Genomic DNA, 13,343 nt, shown 5'->3' with positions numbered 1-13,343 from the left:
GATAAGCAGCGACCATCTATTACTTAATTTTACCCACTATGGCTAGTGAGTATATTTTCATTACTTTAATGTGTTAAGAAGAAATTTGTGACTTTATCCAATATTTTAATTCAGTGACCAATGATCACTTAATTCACTTTACTCAATATAGTCACACAGTAAAGTTCAATAACTTTAATGAGATAAATTGTGACTTTACTATTATAGTTGCCGTTGGTAAAAGTTAATGACGATACGTCAAATTACCCATTTTTTCCCCCTACTTTTTATCCAGGCATTCCAAAAGGGATATTCTATGATTGCTGAGAATTAGGCAATGAAATAAAACGCCCGTGTCTCAGCAGCTTATTTCTGTGTGCTGTTTGCATTTACTGTAGGGGTACTTCAACAGCTGCACTTGCAATCTACGTTATTCGTCGAAAATCAAGAAGTAGCACTTGTATTTGTACTGAGACAATTAATTCTCTCTCTCTCTCTATATCTCAGCACAGATCCAGCTTCCTCATCACCACTGAGATCTTCAAGTGGTTCCAAAGCTTAAGTACAGCATTGCGATACTATACTTGCCTCGTCTTTCCGTTGATTACTTGTTGATAAGGGTAGCAAGTGGGCCGGCCCGGGCCCGCGGACTAAGTTGGCTAAGTGAGCTGGGACCGTTAGGACCGCTAGAGGTGGGATCATGCCGGTCTCATGGGCCGGTTCTTAGCTAGGAACCGTTAGGATCGGGCCCGTTTGGCCCACCAAGAGACCGGGACCGGACCGGTCCCTTGGCGGGCCCAACGGATATTTTTTTTTCAAAAAAATAATTGTTTGGCTTTTGAAAAAAGAGCTGTTGGGGGTTTAAAAAATAGTCGTTGGCTATTTAAAAATTCCCCCAATTTAGTTTTAACCCCAAACGTTATATAATTACACTTTTTACCTATTTTCAACTATAAATACCCCCTCATTCTTTCATTTTCTTACGATCTCAATATCAATCTATCACAATCTCTATCTAATTTTCTTCTATACTTGCTACTATTGCTTACTTTATTCCAAAAAATAGTCAAAAAATATTGAGGTGGTTACAATTTATGAATAAATTGTGAAGTTGGTGAATTGAATTTTTCAAGTCTTCAACGATAATCAATTTTCAACAAGTTGTTCGTCAATTCGGTAAACTCGTTCCAACTCTAAAGTCTTAATATTATAGTTTTGTTTCTTTTATGTATTTGCTATTACTTTATTAATTAAGATGTCTTCCTTAAGAAATATTTTTGGTAAAAATAAGAATAAGGAAAAATCCAAGACTAGCGAATCTAGTGGTACTGCTGTTCCTCTTCCCCTGCCCCCGGCTCCCCGAACCAAACCCCATACACGTCCTTAACCTGCTATTCTTGATACCGATAATAGTTTATTATAATTTATCGAGACTGAATTTTGCCATAATATTGCACCCGGTGAACATTTAGACCATAAATTAATGAATGCTCTTTATTCTAATAATTATAATACTATTGATGAAAATGATGATGAGGAAATTGATCTTGATGAAACTCAATCGAATGATGATACATCCACTAGTCATGCTCCTGATGTTAACCCAACTAGTGACAACGCTGCTAATCCAAATGATGACCCATCTGATACTCCCGTTACTGCTCCTACTTTTTCTAGACAACCTACCAAACGGCAGGAAACGAAATTTGAATGGAAGCGGCGATGATCAAGCTACTTTTCCACACCACCAACGGAACTTCCTCCGAACCTTGAAGGATTTATGAAGTTTGTAAGAGATAGCATGTAACTTATATGAACAAAAATTAGTGTGTATTATGTAACTTTTATTTTGGCACATCTTGATTAGTTCCTTTTTCTTCTCAATGGTGGTATTAGCACCTTGTTGTGCTCATTCCATAGGGGGGAGGAAGACTAAGAAAGATATTGCCATATTTTTTATTGTTATAATAAAATTACAAGGCATTGCTTTGAATATCTTTTTACAATATTTTTGTTTTTAAATTTGAATTAAAAAAATAGTTCATAATTCTATAATAAATTTATAAGGCATTACCTCAGATATTTTTTAAAAATCTTTTTGTCTCTAATTTTTATTTATTTCTTTAAAAAAATCACTACTTACCCGTTGGGTCCACTTAGCCCACGAGCCAGATCCGTTTAGTCTGCGACCATGAGCTTGTGGGCCCGGTCCCGGGTCGGTTCCTACAAAAAGATCGTTTAGCCCGGGACCGTTTAGCCCGTTTATTTAAGGATCGGGACCGCGATCCACGAGATCGGCCCACTTGGCCCGTTTAGGGACCGGCCCGACCCACTTGCCACCTCTACTTGTTGATCTAAGTTACTACTCACCTAAGCACAATTACCACCCGCCCGGTGCACAAAGCATCTCGTATTCACGCAGAATTTGGGTAAGGGCCGCACCCGTTCCAGAGACCTCAAAAAGAAAAAAAGGAACCAGAAAAAGAGGAATATTAGAATATATATACTGGAGTACATTATACAACTAGTGATAAGTATAATGGTCAGGGTGATACAGGTCCCATGCATGTCATGTCCATATTATTTTAGTTTGTAAGTTTTGTAGTTTGTTATCACAAAAATGATAATTGGTGGCAATATATTTTGGTGGTATTGATATTGTCTCTTTTCGTGTTCTTGAGCCGAGGGTCTTTCGAAAATAACCTCTCTATTCCCTCGAGGTAGGGGTAAGGTCTGCGTACATATTACCCTATCCATACCCCATTAGTGGTATTTTACTGGGTCGTCGTTGTTATTGTTGTAAAGAAGGCACTTCAAATGGATTTGTTTATGCAGTCAGGTGGAAGAAACCTCAAATGGATTTATTCAGAATTTCAGATAGACTTATGAAATGGTAACTTGCAAGAAACCTCGTAATAATTATGTCAATTCTGCCTAAAAATCTCTTCAGGTGATCAAGGGGCTCCCTTTTTCAGTAGATGAGATTAGGAGAATTTTTTTTGAATTGACTCCCGACATGTTCAATAGTGATCTTTTGGCCATTGAAGGGGCACCCAACGGTAAACCATGGTTTACTGACATCAAGAAATATATTGAACACCAAACGTATCCCAAACATGCAACTTCAATTACCATATGGAAATGGAGATCGTCCAACATTATGTTCCAGTACCGCCCCTGAATTAATCAACCAAGTAGAAGTTGAAGTTCAGTTGGAATCTATATAGTCTTGTCGTTTTTTTTACTATGAATAGCCCCCTTGACTCTTGTTGAGTGTGCGAATAAAGTCTCATATTTGTACTTGAAAAGATTGGGATCCTACATATAAGCAGAGGCGGACCTACCCTTTTGGATAGGGGGAGTCATCAACCCCCAGTAAATTCAGAAAAAATGTATGTATATATGTGTATATATCTTAAATAATACGACGCCCCAAGATTCAAATCTTAGACAATTGTATTGGTCGATTTAGGGGGGCACAACCTGACTTTTAGTGTGCTACCTGAGTTCAATTCCAACTCCGGCATTTGCTCAAATTTTTATTCGACATTGGTGCCCCGCCACTTTCAAATCCAGGGTTCGCCTTTGCATATAAGGTGTATGGATCTCTTAATAGCGTGAGACCTTTTGGAAAAAACAGTGCGTGCTTGGCCCAAAACATACAATATCACATTATATTAAAAGTATTTTCGGATTGGTTTAGCCCAACACCTCTATTCACCATGTCACATATTTAAGTAATCATAACATGAAATAAAATCCATTTGAAAGAGGTCACAAAAGCTTCAGCAACTCATCAAATTTGTATAATCAAACACGATGTAGTGATCATCGTGTAAAAGCAGCTTGTAGTGATAAAATTCAGGAAAAATCGTCGTTCTTGAGAGCTCCTTGTAAGCCTGTGTAAAAACAGCTATGAATGAATACAGTGAATTGAATACAACCGAATATTACTGTTTTTGTGCCTTTTTGTTATTTCACGGAGAATACTACGATCGCCAAGGGAGGTGAAAGGATTTTCAAGATTAAATATGTCTTTCTTATTGAACTTCAGTTGTACTCTTTGTTTGGATCCAATACATTTAATATGTCTCAACCAAACTTCAAATGTTTGTTAGTATCTGTAAGCAGAAATTGAGGAGGAACAACTTTTTTAGATTGCAGCAACTGAAGCAAAGGAGGAGTGTTGAATATTACTTCTGTTACTTAATGCTGATTTGCTAGAATAATATAAGTTGTTTAGCGGTAGGAGGAGTCAACTTTGTTTAAATTTAAATTTCTGTTAGATAGTTTTTGTTGTTGAGATATTTTAGGCTTATGAATTTTACTTTGCAGATTTCATGCTTAATAAAAAAGAGCAGACAACTTCAATCATTCTTTTATTCTTGTTGATGCACCATCTTTTAGTGATTTATGTGTCACTTTCTTTATTTTTAGAAATTCGTGTCAAGTAGCTAAGACTCTCAGTTTAGTAGCTTACTTGTTTTTCTTAAAGAATTTCTTTCAAACCATTCAGTATAATCATTCTTCTGTTTACCCTTTTGACGGACTCGTTTACTAAGAGCTTGCCACCGAAAATTTTCGATAGGCATATAGAGAAAATGAATATTAAGGTTGTAGACGCATGAATATGAGTCTAAGTTGGAGATTGTTAAGATATACTGCTACAAACCATGCGCTTTGTTATTGTACTCTTTATGGAATAATTAGTTATTTATTTATTTATTTTAATAAATTTTTAGCATAAATAAATTAGGTATTCATTTATGTGTTCTTTGCTTATATTATAGATAATTTAATGTACAAAGTTTTAGCTTATACACGAAAAATTAATTCATCTGTTTTTATAAGTCATAAAATTTATATTCACAATCTAATGATGAGATTGGAGAAACAATCAGAATGATTGTATCACAAGATTAGATATAATTTATCTTGATTATAGGAATGGTTTAATTCCGATTTCTTGTGCTAATGACTTTGGTACGTATTGCTTCTCACTGTAATTTGGGGAACTTGTGTTGGCAGTCAAGAATCAACAAATGGTGTGACATCCAATCCTTCAGCTGGTACAAATCAGAGGCAAAACCATTTAGAAAGATTTTTGTCCCAATGGACTGGTTTGTTCTTACTACTTACTCCAACAACAATAACAACAACCTAGTAAAATCTCATAAGTGGAGTTTGAAGAGGGTAGTGTATACGCAAATCTTACCCCTACTCGAGAAAGTAGAGAGGCTGTTTTCGAAAGACCCTCGGCTCAAGACGACGAAAAGAAACACTATATTAGTACCATCAACAGAAAAATCAAGAAATAATTACAGCAACATAAGAACCACAAAATAAATATAAAGAAATAACAATAACCAGTAAATAAAGCCCAACACAATGAAAACGGGTTCTTACTACTTACTCCCTCCATCCCTATTTATGTGACGGTGATTGACTAAACACTGAGTTTAAGAAAAAAATAAAAGTTTTTGAAACTTGTGATCTAAAATAAGACATAGATATTTGTATGGCTATAAATCATCTTATTAAGGGTACAAATAGCATTTTTAAATCAAATTGTCACTAAATATAAAAAGATGTTACTCCTTCCGTCCCAATTTATATGAATATATTTGACTAGACACAAAGTTTAAGAAACAAAGAAAAACTTTTGAAACTTATTGTCTAAAATAAACCATAGAAATTTGTGTGGCTAGAAATCATTTTATTAAGAGTAGAAAGGAAAATTTAAAGTTGAATTATTACTGAATATAGAAGGATATCATTAAGAAAAATTTAAAGTTGAATTATTACTGAATATAGAAAGATATCATTCTTTTTGGGACTAACTAAAAGGAAAGAGTGTTGCATAAATTGAGACAAAAGAAATATTATACTCTTTTTGGGACTGACTTAAAAGAAAGAATGTGATATAAATTGAGACAGAGTTATAATGCTACATATGTTTGATCTCGACGATGATGGGATGATAAATATAGATGAATTTGTCAAAGGTTTCAAAAGATGGATAGATGAAATAAAGGATGCAATGGGTAAAAGATATCATTCCATAAGATCTTTGAACGATATATATGAGGTAATATGATCTAGCTCTTTTTCGTTTGGCTTTCCACTCGGTGTTCTGTATTCGTATTAGAGCCTAACTAAATCCGGATTCACACTGGGAAGTCTCACATTGAGAACTTTATATCTATCTTACTGGCTTTATAAGAGCTATATAAGATTACTAACAAGGGTTGTGGTGTAGTGGGGGTCAAGTGTTCCTTAACAAAGGCGACTCCATACTCAGGGCTCGAACTCGAGACCTCTGGTTAAGGATGAAGGAGTACTTACCACTCCACCACAACCCTTGTTGGTAATCTTATATAGCTTTTATAAAGCCAGTAAGATAGATATAAAGTTATTAGTATGGTATAATCACATAACAAACATTGATTATGTTCTTGAAGCAAAGTAATTAATCTCTAGCACTTAGGATTTATCTTCCTTTTTGGTTAAATCATGCTATCACCAGAGTCGAAAGATGAAACATATTCTATCAGATATTTTTCAACATGTTGAAAGCATTGCAGTAGGACATCATTCTCCTCTATCACCAGAGTCGAAAGATGATATCTACCAAGTAAGCAAAAACCATGCATGCACGTTACTTCATCTCTATGTTACTAAGATCCTTCAAAATTTTTACCGAATGTGTGTTTGATACTTCAAAAGTTATTCAATTTTGAAGGATCCGAGCAACATAGCTTCAGAGTCTAATCCATGAATATATGATGCACGTACGAGTGCATGTTGCTGCATTACTATGTTGTTCGGATCCTTCAAAAATCCCATCGAATGTGTGTCAGATCCTTCAAAAGCTATTCAATTTTGAAAGAGCCGAGCAACATCGCTTCAGAGTCTAATCCATGAATATATGATGCACGTAAGAATTCATGTCGTATGTTGCTCGGATCCTTCAAAAATGCCATCGGGTGTATGTTGAATCGTTCAAAAGTTATTCAATCTTGGAGGATCCAATCAACATAGCTTCAAAGTCTATAATCCATGAATATATCATGCACGTAAGAATGCACGTCGCTTCATTACTATGTTGCTCAGATCCTTCAAAAATGCCATCATGTGTGTGTTTGAATCGTTCAAAAGTTATTCAATCTTGGAGGATCCAAGTAACATAGTTTCAGAGTCTATAATCTATGAGTATATCATGCATGTACGAGTGTACGTTGCTTCATTACTATGTTTCTTGGATCCTTCAAAAATCCCACCCACTAGATGTGTCTTGGATCCTTCCAAAGTTATTCATTTTTGGAGGATCTGAGCGGCATAGCTTCAGAGTCTATAATTCATGAATATATCTTGTAATGCATGTGAACACCTAATTTTTGTCCTAATATAAAATTACTCCTAAAAAATCCAAAAAAAAAATATAGCTTTAAATTATTTTTCTATATTTTTACTTAGTTTGCTTTGTACGTATTCATGTTTGATGCATTTTTAAGTTGCATTTTAAATCCTAAAGAAAATACAAAAAGATTTAGATTTTTTTTTTTTAAATTTTAATTGCATAATCAATTGCATTTGTAAAACACTAAAATACCAAAAAAATACATTAGTAACTCTACATGCATTCTTAGGCTAGTTAATTAATTAGGTCATTAGTCAATTAGTGAGTAAAATATATATAATAGTTTAGCCACACAAATTGATTTAGTCAAGCCCATACCTTTAGAAGCCCAATTTGCATGACCCGCCTGGCCCAACCGAACCTCCTCTCTTTGAGGGACCCTAATTCCCCTTCCATTCTCAACAGCAGAGAGAACGGACAGACTCCTCACACTAAAAAAAAACTAGCCGCCCCCTCTCCTTCACTCTCTCATCTTCATCCACACACCGTTACACTCTCTCATTTTTCACTCATCTCTCACGTCATTCTTCCCTTCACTCATAAAGAAAAACAAAACAAACAATTTGAAGACAAGTTTCTAGATTCGAAAATTGCATCTCAAATCTGGAAACAAAAGCTTCATGAAAAGTTGAAAACAAAATAACAACAGAGATGATTTCAGAATTATTTCAATCTTTACTCAGCTGGTATACATATTCTAGGAGTTCGAAGGATATTTGAGGTTTTATAGTTGTTGTTTTTATTGTTAAAGCAGTGTTGAACTCTGTTTGGTTTGGGATTTCGCCTTTATTTGGCCAATCTATTATTGATGTCACTGTTCAGCTAGGTCAGTTCTCAAATTCCTTGTATTATGTTTTGTTGAAATGTTGACAACTAATTGAATTCCTTGCTTGCTGTTGTTCTACCGAAGTTGCTTGTTTAAACTCGTTTTGAATTTTGTTTTCACGTTTGTTAAGAATATAGAGGTGCTGCTTCGGTACTTTTGGGTTATACCTTGTAATGCTTTGGTGTTTATTGGTGAATGGTGTATAAATCGCATTTTGTTTGATAATACGGAATCCGTTTTTATTTTTGAATTGGTTAGAATTTCCAAATGTTGAACGCTATAGTTGAGTATATTTCGGAAGGGCTGTTTTGAGGTGTGGTTGGGCAGATTTTCAATCTGTTTCTGTGGAGTTCTTTGGCTGGAATTTTAGTGTTATTTTGGTGTTGTTTCATGGTATAGTTTGCAGCACTTTTCAGCTGCTGTTTCCCTGCATTTTTGGTGTATTTTAGACTAAAAACAAAGCTGTTTTGAGGCTTATTTCGGGTCGATTTTGGGGCTGGTTTTTGATGGAAGAAAGCTGACATTTCAGCTACTTATTTTTGCTGAAACAGTGGTGTTTGGAAAGTAGTTAAAGGCTGGTTTCAAGGATGATTTTGTTGGGTTAGGAGCTAGTTTTGTTTTGTGGTAATTTTCAAGTTGTTTTGAGGTATCTTAGGGGATTAATGGATTGGATGATGAAGGATCATTACATGGCTACAGTGAGGCAACATAGAAAGATGAAGAAGATCGTGTGTGCTCTTCTGGACGAGTGTTCCTTAACCTTTTGCTATGGGAAGTTTACGTGAGTGGTAAAAATCAAACATGACCCATAATACCTTTGTTTAACCACCAGCTGCACAATGACCTCAAATTTAGGATTAAACATTTCATGAACATCGTAGCTTGCTTTAGACGCGATTAATAAATTATCGTGGCTATGGGTACGATTCCCGTGGAATGGTCATGATGCATAATCCCCAATTCGAGTGCGTTTCACGTTACTCGACCATCACTTCAAACAATAATAAAATAAATATGTTGTAAATTGCGGGTGCGTTTCACGTGACGCGATTCACAATGTGTACAAAAACAAGCGAGTGCGCGACATCGCGACTTGTTCAAACAAATTTCATAAATATTAAAAGCGGTTAAAAAGTTTAAAAATGCACAATAGGTTTTAAACATGTATTGAATCAGATAATTAGGTCAAGTATTAATCATTAAGCGACCGTGCTAAAATCACGGAACTCGGGAGTGCTTCACACCTCCTGGGTTAACAGAATTCCTTACCCGGTCTTCTGTGTTCGCGGACCGTAAAAATAGAGTCAATTTCCTCGATTTGGGATTTAAAATAAACCGGTGACTTGGGACACCAAAAATTATTTCAAGTGGCGACTCTGATCAAATAAATAATCCCATTTCGAATATTGTCACTTTAATTGGAAAAACTTCCCTATCCATATCCCCTCGGGAAAAAGGAGGTGTGACAATGCATGAATGACCAGCAGAGCTAGAAGCCAGGCTACAAATTCAGCCGAACTAGTAGCTTTTGCTCAAACAATGTATTTACGTTAAGAAATAAATTAAATATGTACAAATATTAAAATTAGAACCCATTTATTAGCACTTGAAGTCGTTGGTCTAAAATTTAGAACCTATAAAAGTTAAAATTCTGAATCCGTCTTTGCCAGAATGGAAATGTGCATAATGAAATGATTTGTATATGCAGAAGAATTGGGAAATCACAAAAATATCACATTGCTTTCGTAAGTTGCATAACCTTTACTTCAACATAACTTCTCAAAAGGAGATGTGAACAAAAGACAGTTGTTATTCATCAATTTGTGACCAAAACAGGATATTTGAACATAGAGCACTTTGTTCTTTTCATTTTTAGCAACACAACACCCTAATCTCCATAAGCATTTAGGTCAAGAATTTATAGTACAACCTTACTACATGAACCTAGCAAGTTCAAGTAGAACCCAAATCTCCATATATTCTGGAATTGTTAGTTGTTAAAAGTGATAATTAACAGGCTTGCCTGTTTCGGGTATTATTTGGATCACACAACAGAAGACCGTGGAACTAGAAGATGATCTCATGGATAATTTCTGCTCATGCTTGGAGGCTCTTTTTGCGATCAGTTACACTTCAAGAGATAAATATTGTTGGAAATAAACCCCCACATAAATAATATTCACTGTAATAAAAGCGGAATAATAACGTAGCACCGAGATACAGTAATTAACAAGCATAAAAGAGTGACAACGACACCAAGATTTTTACGTGGAAAACCCTTTTGAATAAGGGAAAAAACTACGTCCCCGAGAGGAGCAACTGATATTACTATATCAAGGAATTTTACACTTTGTAGGTCCGAGTAAAATACTCCAAAGACCACTACAACACTCAAAAGAAATAACCCTCTTTTGATATTCCCACCTCACTATAATACCGCTCACTCTCTATTTTTCTCACAGACTATTTTCTTATACCCTGTCTGTGATGCCTCACTCTTTCTTTCTCTTTTTGTTGGTGTGTTTTACAATGAGAGCAAGACACCTATTTATAATGTTTAGGATTTCTTCATTGATGTCATCAATGATCTCATTAGTTTGGCAAGAGTCAAATATTCAATGTGAAACCAAAGAAATATTTGCCATAAAATCTTCCTTACTATTCCTTTAGTTGGCTTGACATTTCAAAGCCAAAAGGAAGATGTGTTCCTTAAACATGGGATGGACCCATCAAATCTCCCCCTCCGGTCCCATGCACCTGAAGGAGGTAACTCCAGTTTTTCATATAGAGTTCATGCCGACAAGTTCTTTTCATAACTCGAACTTGTCTTTTGGTATCGTCTTGGTCAACATTTCAGTAGGATTTTCACTCGTGTGAATATTTTTGACCTGTAAAGATTCGTTCTCCACCTGATCACGAATCCAATGATATCTCACATCGATATGCTTTGTTCTTGCATAGTACATGAAGTTCTTGCTCAAGTATATTGCACTTTGACTGTCATAATAGACGACATACTCCTTTTGATGCAACTTTGACTTCCATGATATAGCTACCCCTGAAAATGTGAACAGATATCCAGTATTAGATTTACGATTATCAAGATCACCTGCCATATCAACATCCGTGTAGCCCTTCAAGATTGGATCAGATCCTCCAAAATATAAGCAATCTCCTGTGGTACCTCTCGGGTACCTCAATATCCACTTGATTGCTTCTCAATGTTCTTTTCCTGGATTTTCAAGGAACCTGCTAATAATACCAACTGCATGAGCAACATCTGGTCTGGTGCATACCATTGCATATATTCAAGTTTCTAACTGCTGAAGAATAAGGAACTCTAGCCATGTTCCCTTTCTCCTCCACTGTTGTAGGACACATTTTCTTGCTCAAAATTAGATGACCAGCAAGAGGTGTGCTGACTGGCTTAGCACTTTTCATGTTGAACCGTTCTAATACACGTTCAATGTACTTCTCCCGAGATAGCTACAACTTTCTACTTGTTCGCTCTCGAACTATCTTCATCTCTAGAATTTGTTGCGCTCGGCCCAAGTCCTTCATATTAAATGCCTTTGACAAATCTCTCCTCAACTTTGTAATCAACTCTTTGTCTTATCCTACAATCAACATGTCATCCACATACAACAATAATATAATGAAGTTATTCTTAGAAAATCTTTTGAAGTATACACACGAATCAGAATAGGTCTTTATGTATGTTTGACTTTTTATGAATGAGTCAAACTTCATGTACCACTGCCTTGGTGCCTGCTTCAATCCATAAAGACTCTTATTTAATTTGCACATCATGTGTTTCTTTCTAGCTACTTCAAATCCTTACGGCTGCTCCATATAAATCTCATCTTCCAAATCTCTATGAAGAAATGTAGTTTTCACATCCAACTGCTCCACTTTAAGATCTAGGCTAGCTGCTAAACTCAAAATTGTTCGAATAGAAGTCATTTTGACATCAGGTGAGAAAATTTTGTCAAAATCAATACCTTTCTTCTGTTCGAAGCTTTTAACCACCAATCGAGCTTTGTATCTGACCATCTTCCCATTTCCATCTTTCTTGAGTTTAAAGACCCACTTACATTTGAGTGGTCTTTTACATTTTGGAAGTTTAACCAACTTGTACGTATCATTTTTCTGTAGAGATTCCATCTCTTCTTGCATGGCTTTCATCCACTGGTTTTTTTATGGATGGGACAACACCTCCTTAAGACTTTATAGCTCCCCCTCATCACTGATGAGGACATACTTTGTGGAAGGGTACCTGCATGAATCTACCCTTGGCCTTTCTGATCTCCTCAGAGGTAGAGGTTGTTCTTCTCCCTGAGTGGGGTGCTCCACTTGCTCTACACCATTATCAAGTTGCTCCTCCTGTTCAATAACCTCATCAGGTTGCTCCCCCTGCTCGGCAACCTCGTCAGTCCTACTTTCTGTATTTGTGGGATTGTTAGAAATAAAAGGAATAATAACAAGGTTAAGAATTATACCATTCTTGGTATTCTTTGGCATATCATCAGCCGTTCCAACTTCACTTTCTCGGAAGACTACATCTCTGCTTCTGATGACCTTCTTCTTTATATGATCCCACAATTTGTACCCGAACTCTTCATCTCCATATCCAATGAATATGCAGGGAACAGATTAATCATCCGACTTTGTTCTATGCTCCTTTGGTACATGTGCAAAAGCTCTGCAACCGAATACCTTTAGATGTGAGTAGGACACTTCCTTGTTGGTCCAAACTCTCTCTGGGATGTCAAACTCCAATGGAACTGATGGACTCCTATTGATTAGGTAACAAGTTGTCTGAACTGCTTCACCCCAGAATGACTTAGGTAGTTTAGCCATTCTGAGCATGCTTCTCACCTTCTCAACAATGGTGCGGTTCATCCTCTCGGCTATGCCATTGTGCTGTGGGGTTCCAGAAGCTGTGTTTTCATGTCTGATCCCATGACTTGAACAATACTCTTCAAATTCCCTTGAAGTGTACTCACCTTCATTTCGGAGATGCTTTAGCTTTTGGCATGTCTCCCTTTCCACCATGGCATGAAACTTCTGGAAAACTTGAAACACCTGATCTTTGGTTTTCAAAATATAAACTCATAA

Source organism: Nicotiana tomentosiformis, chromosome 8 (genome assembly GCF_000390325.3).
Source record: "Nicotiana tomentosiformis chromosome 8, ASM39032v3, whole genome shotgun sequence".
NCBI classification, from domain to species: Eukaryota; Viridiplantae; Streptophyta; class Magnoliopsida; order Solanales; family Solanaceae; genus Nicotiana; species Nicotiana tomentosiformis.
This window is presented reverse-complemented; position numbering follows the sequence as displayed.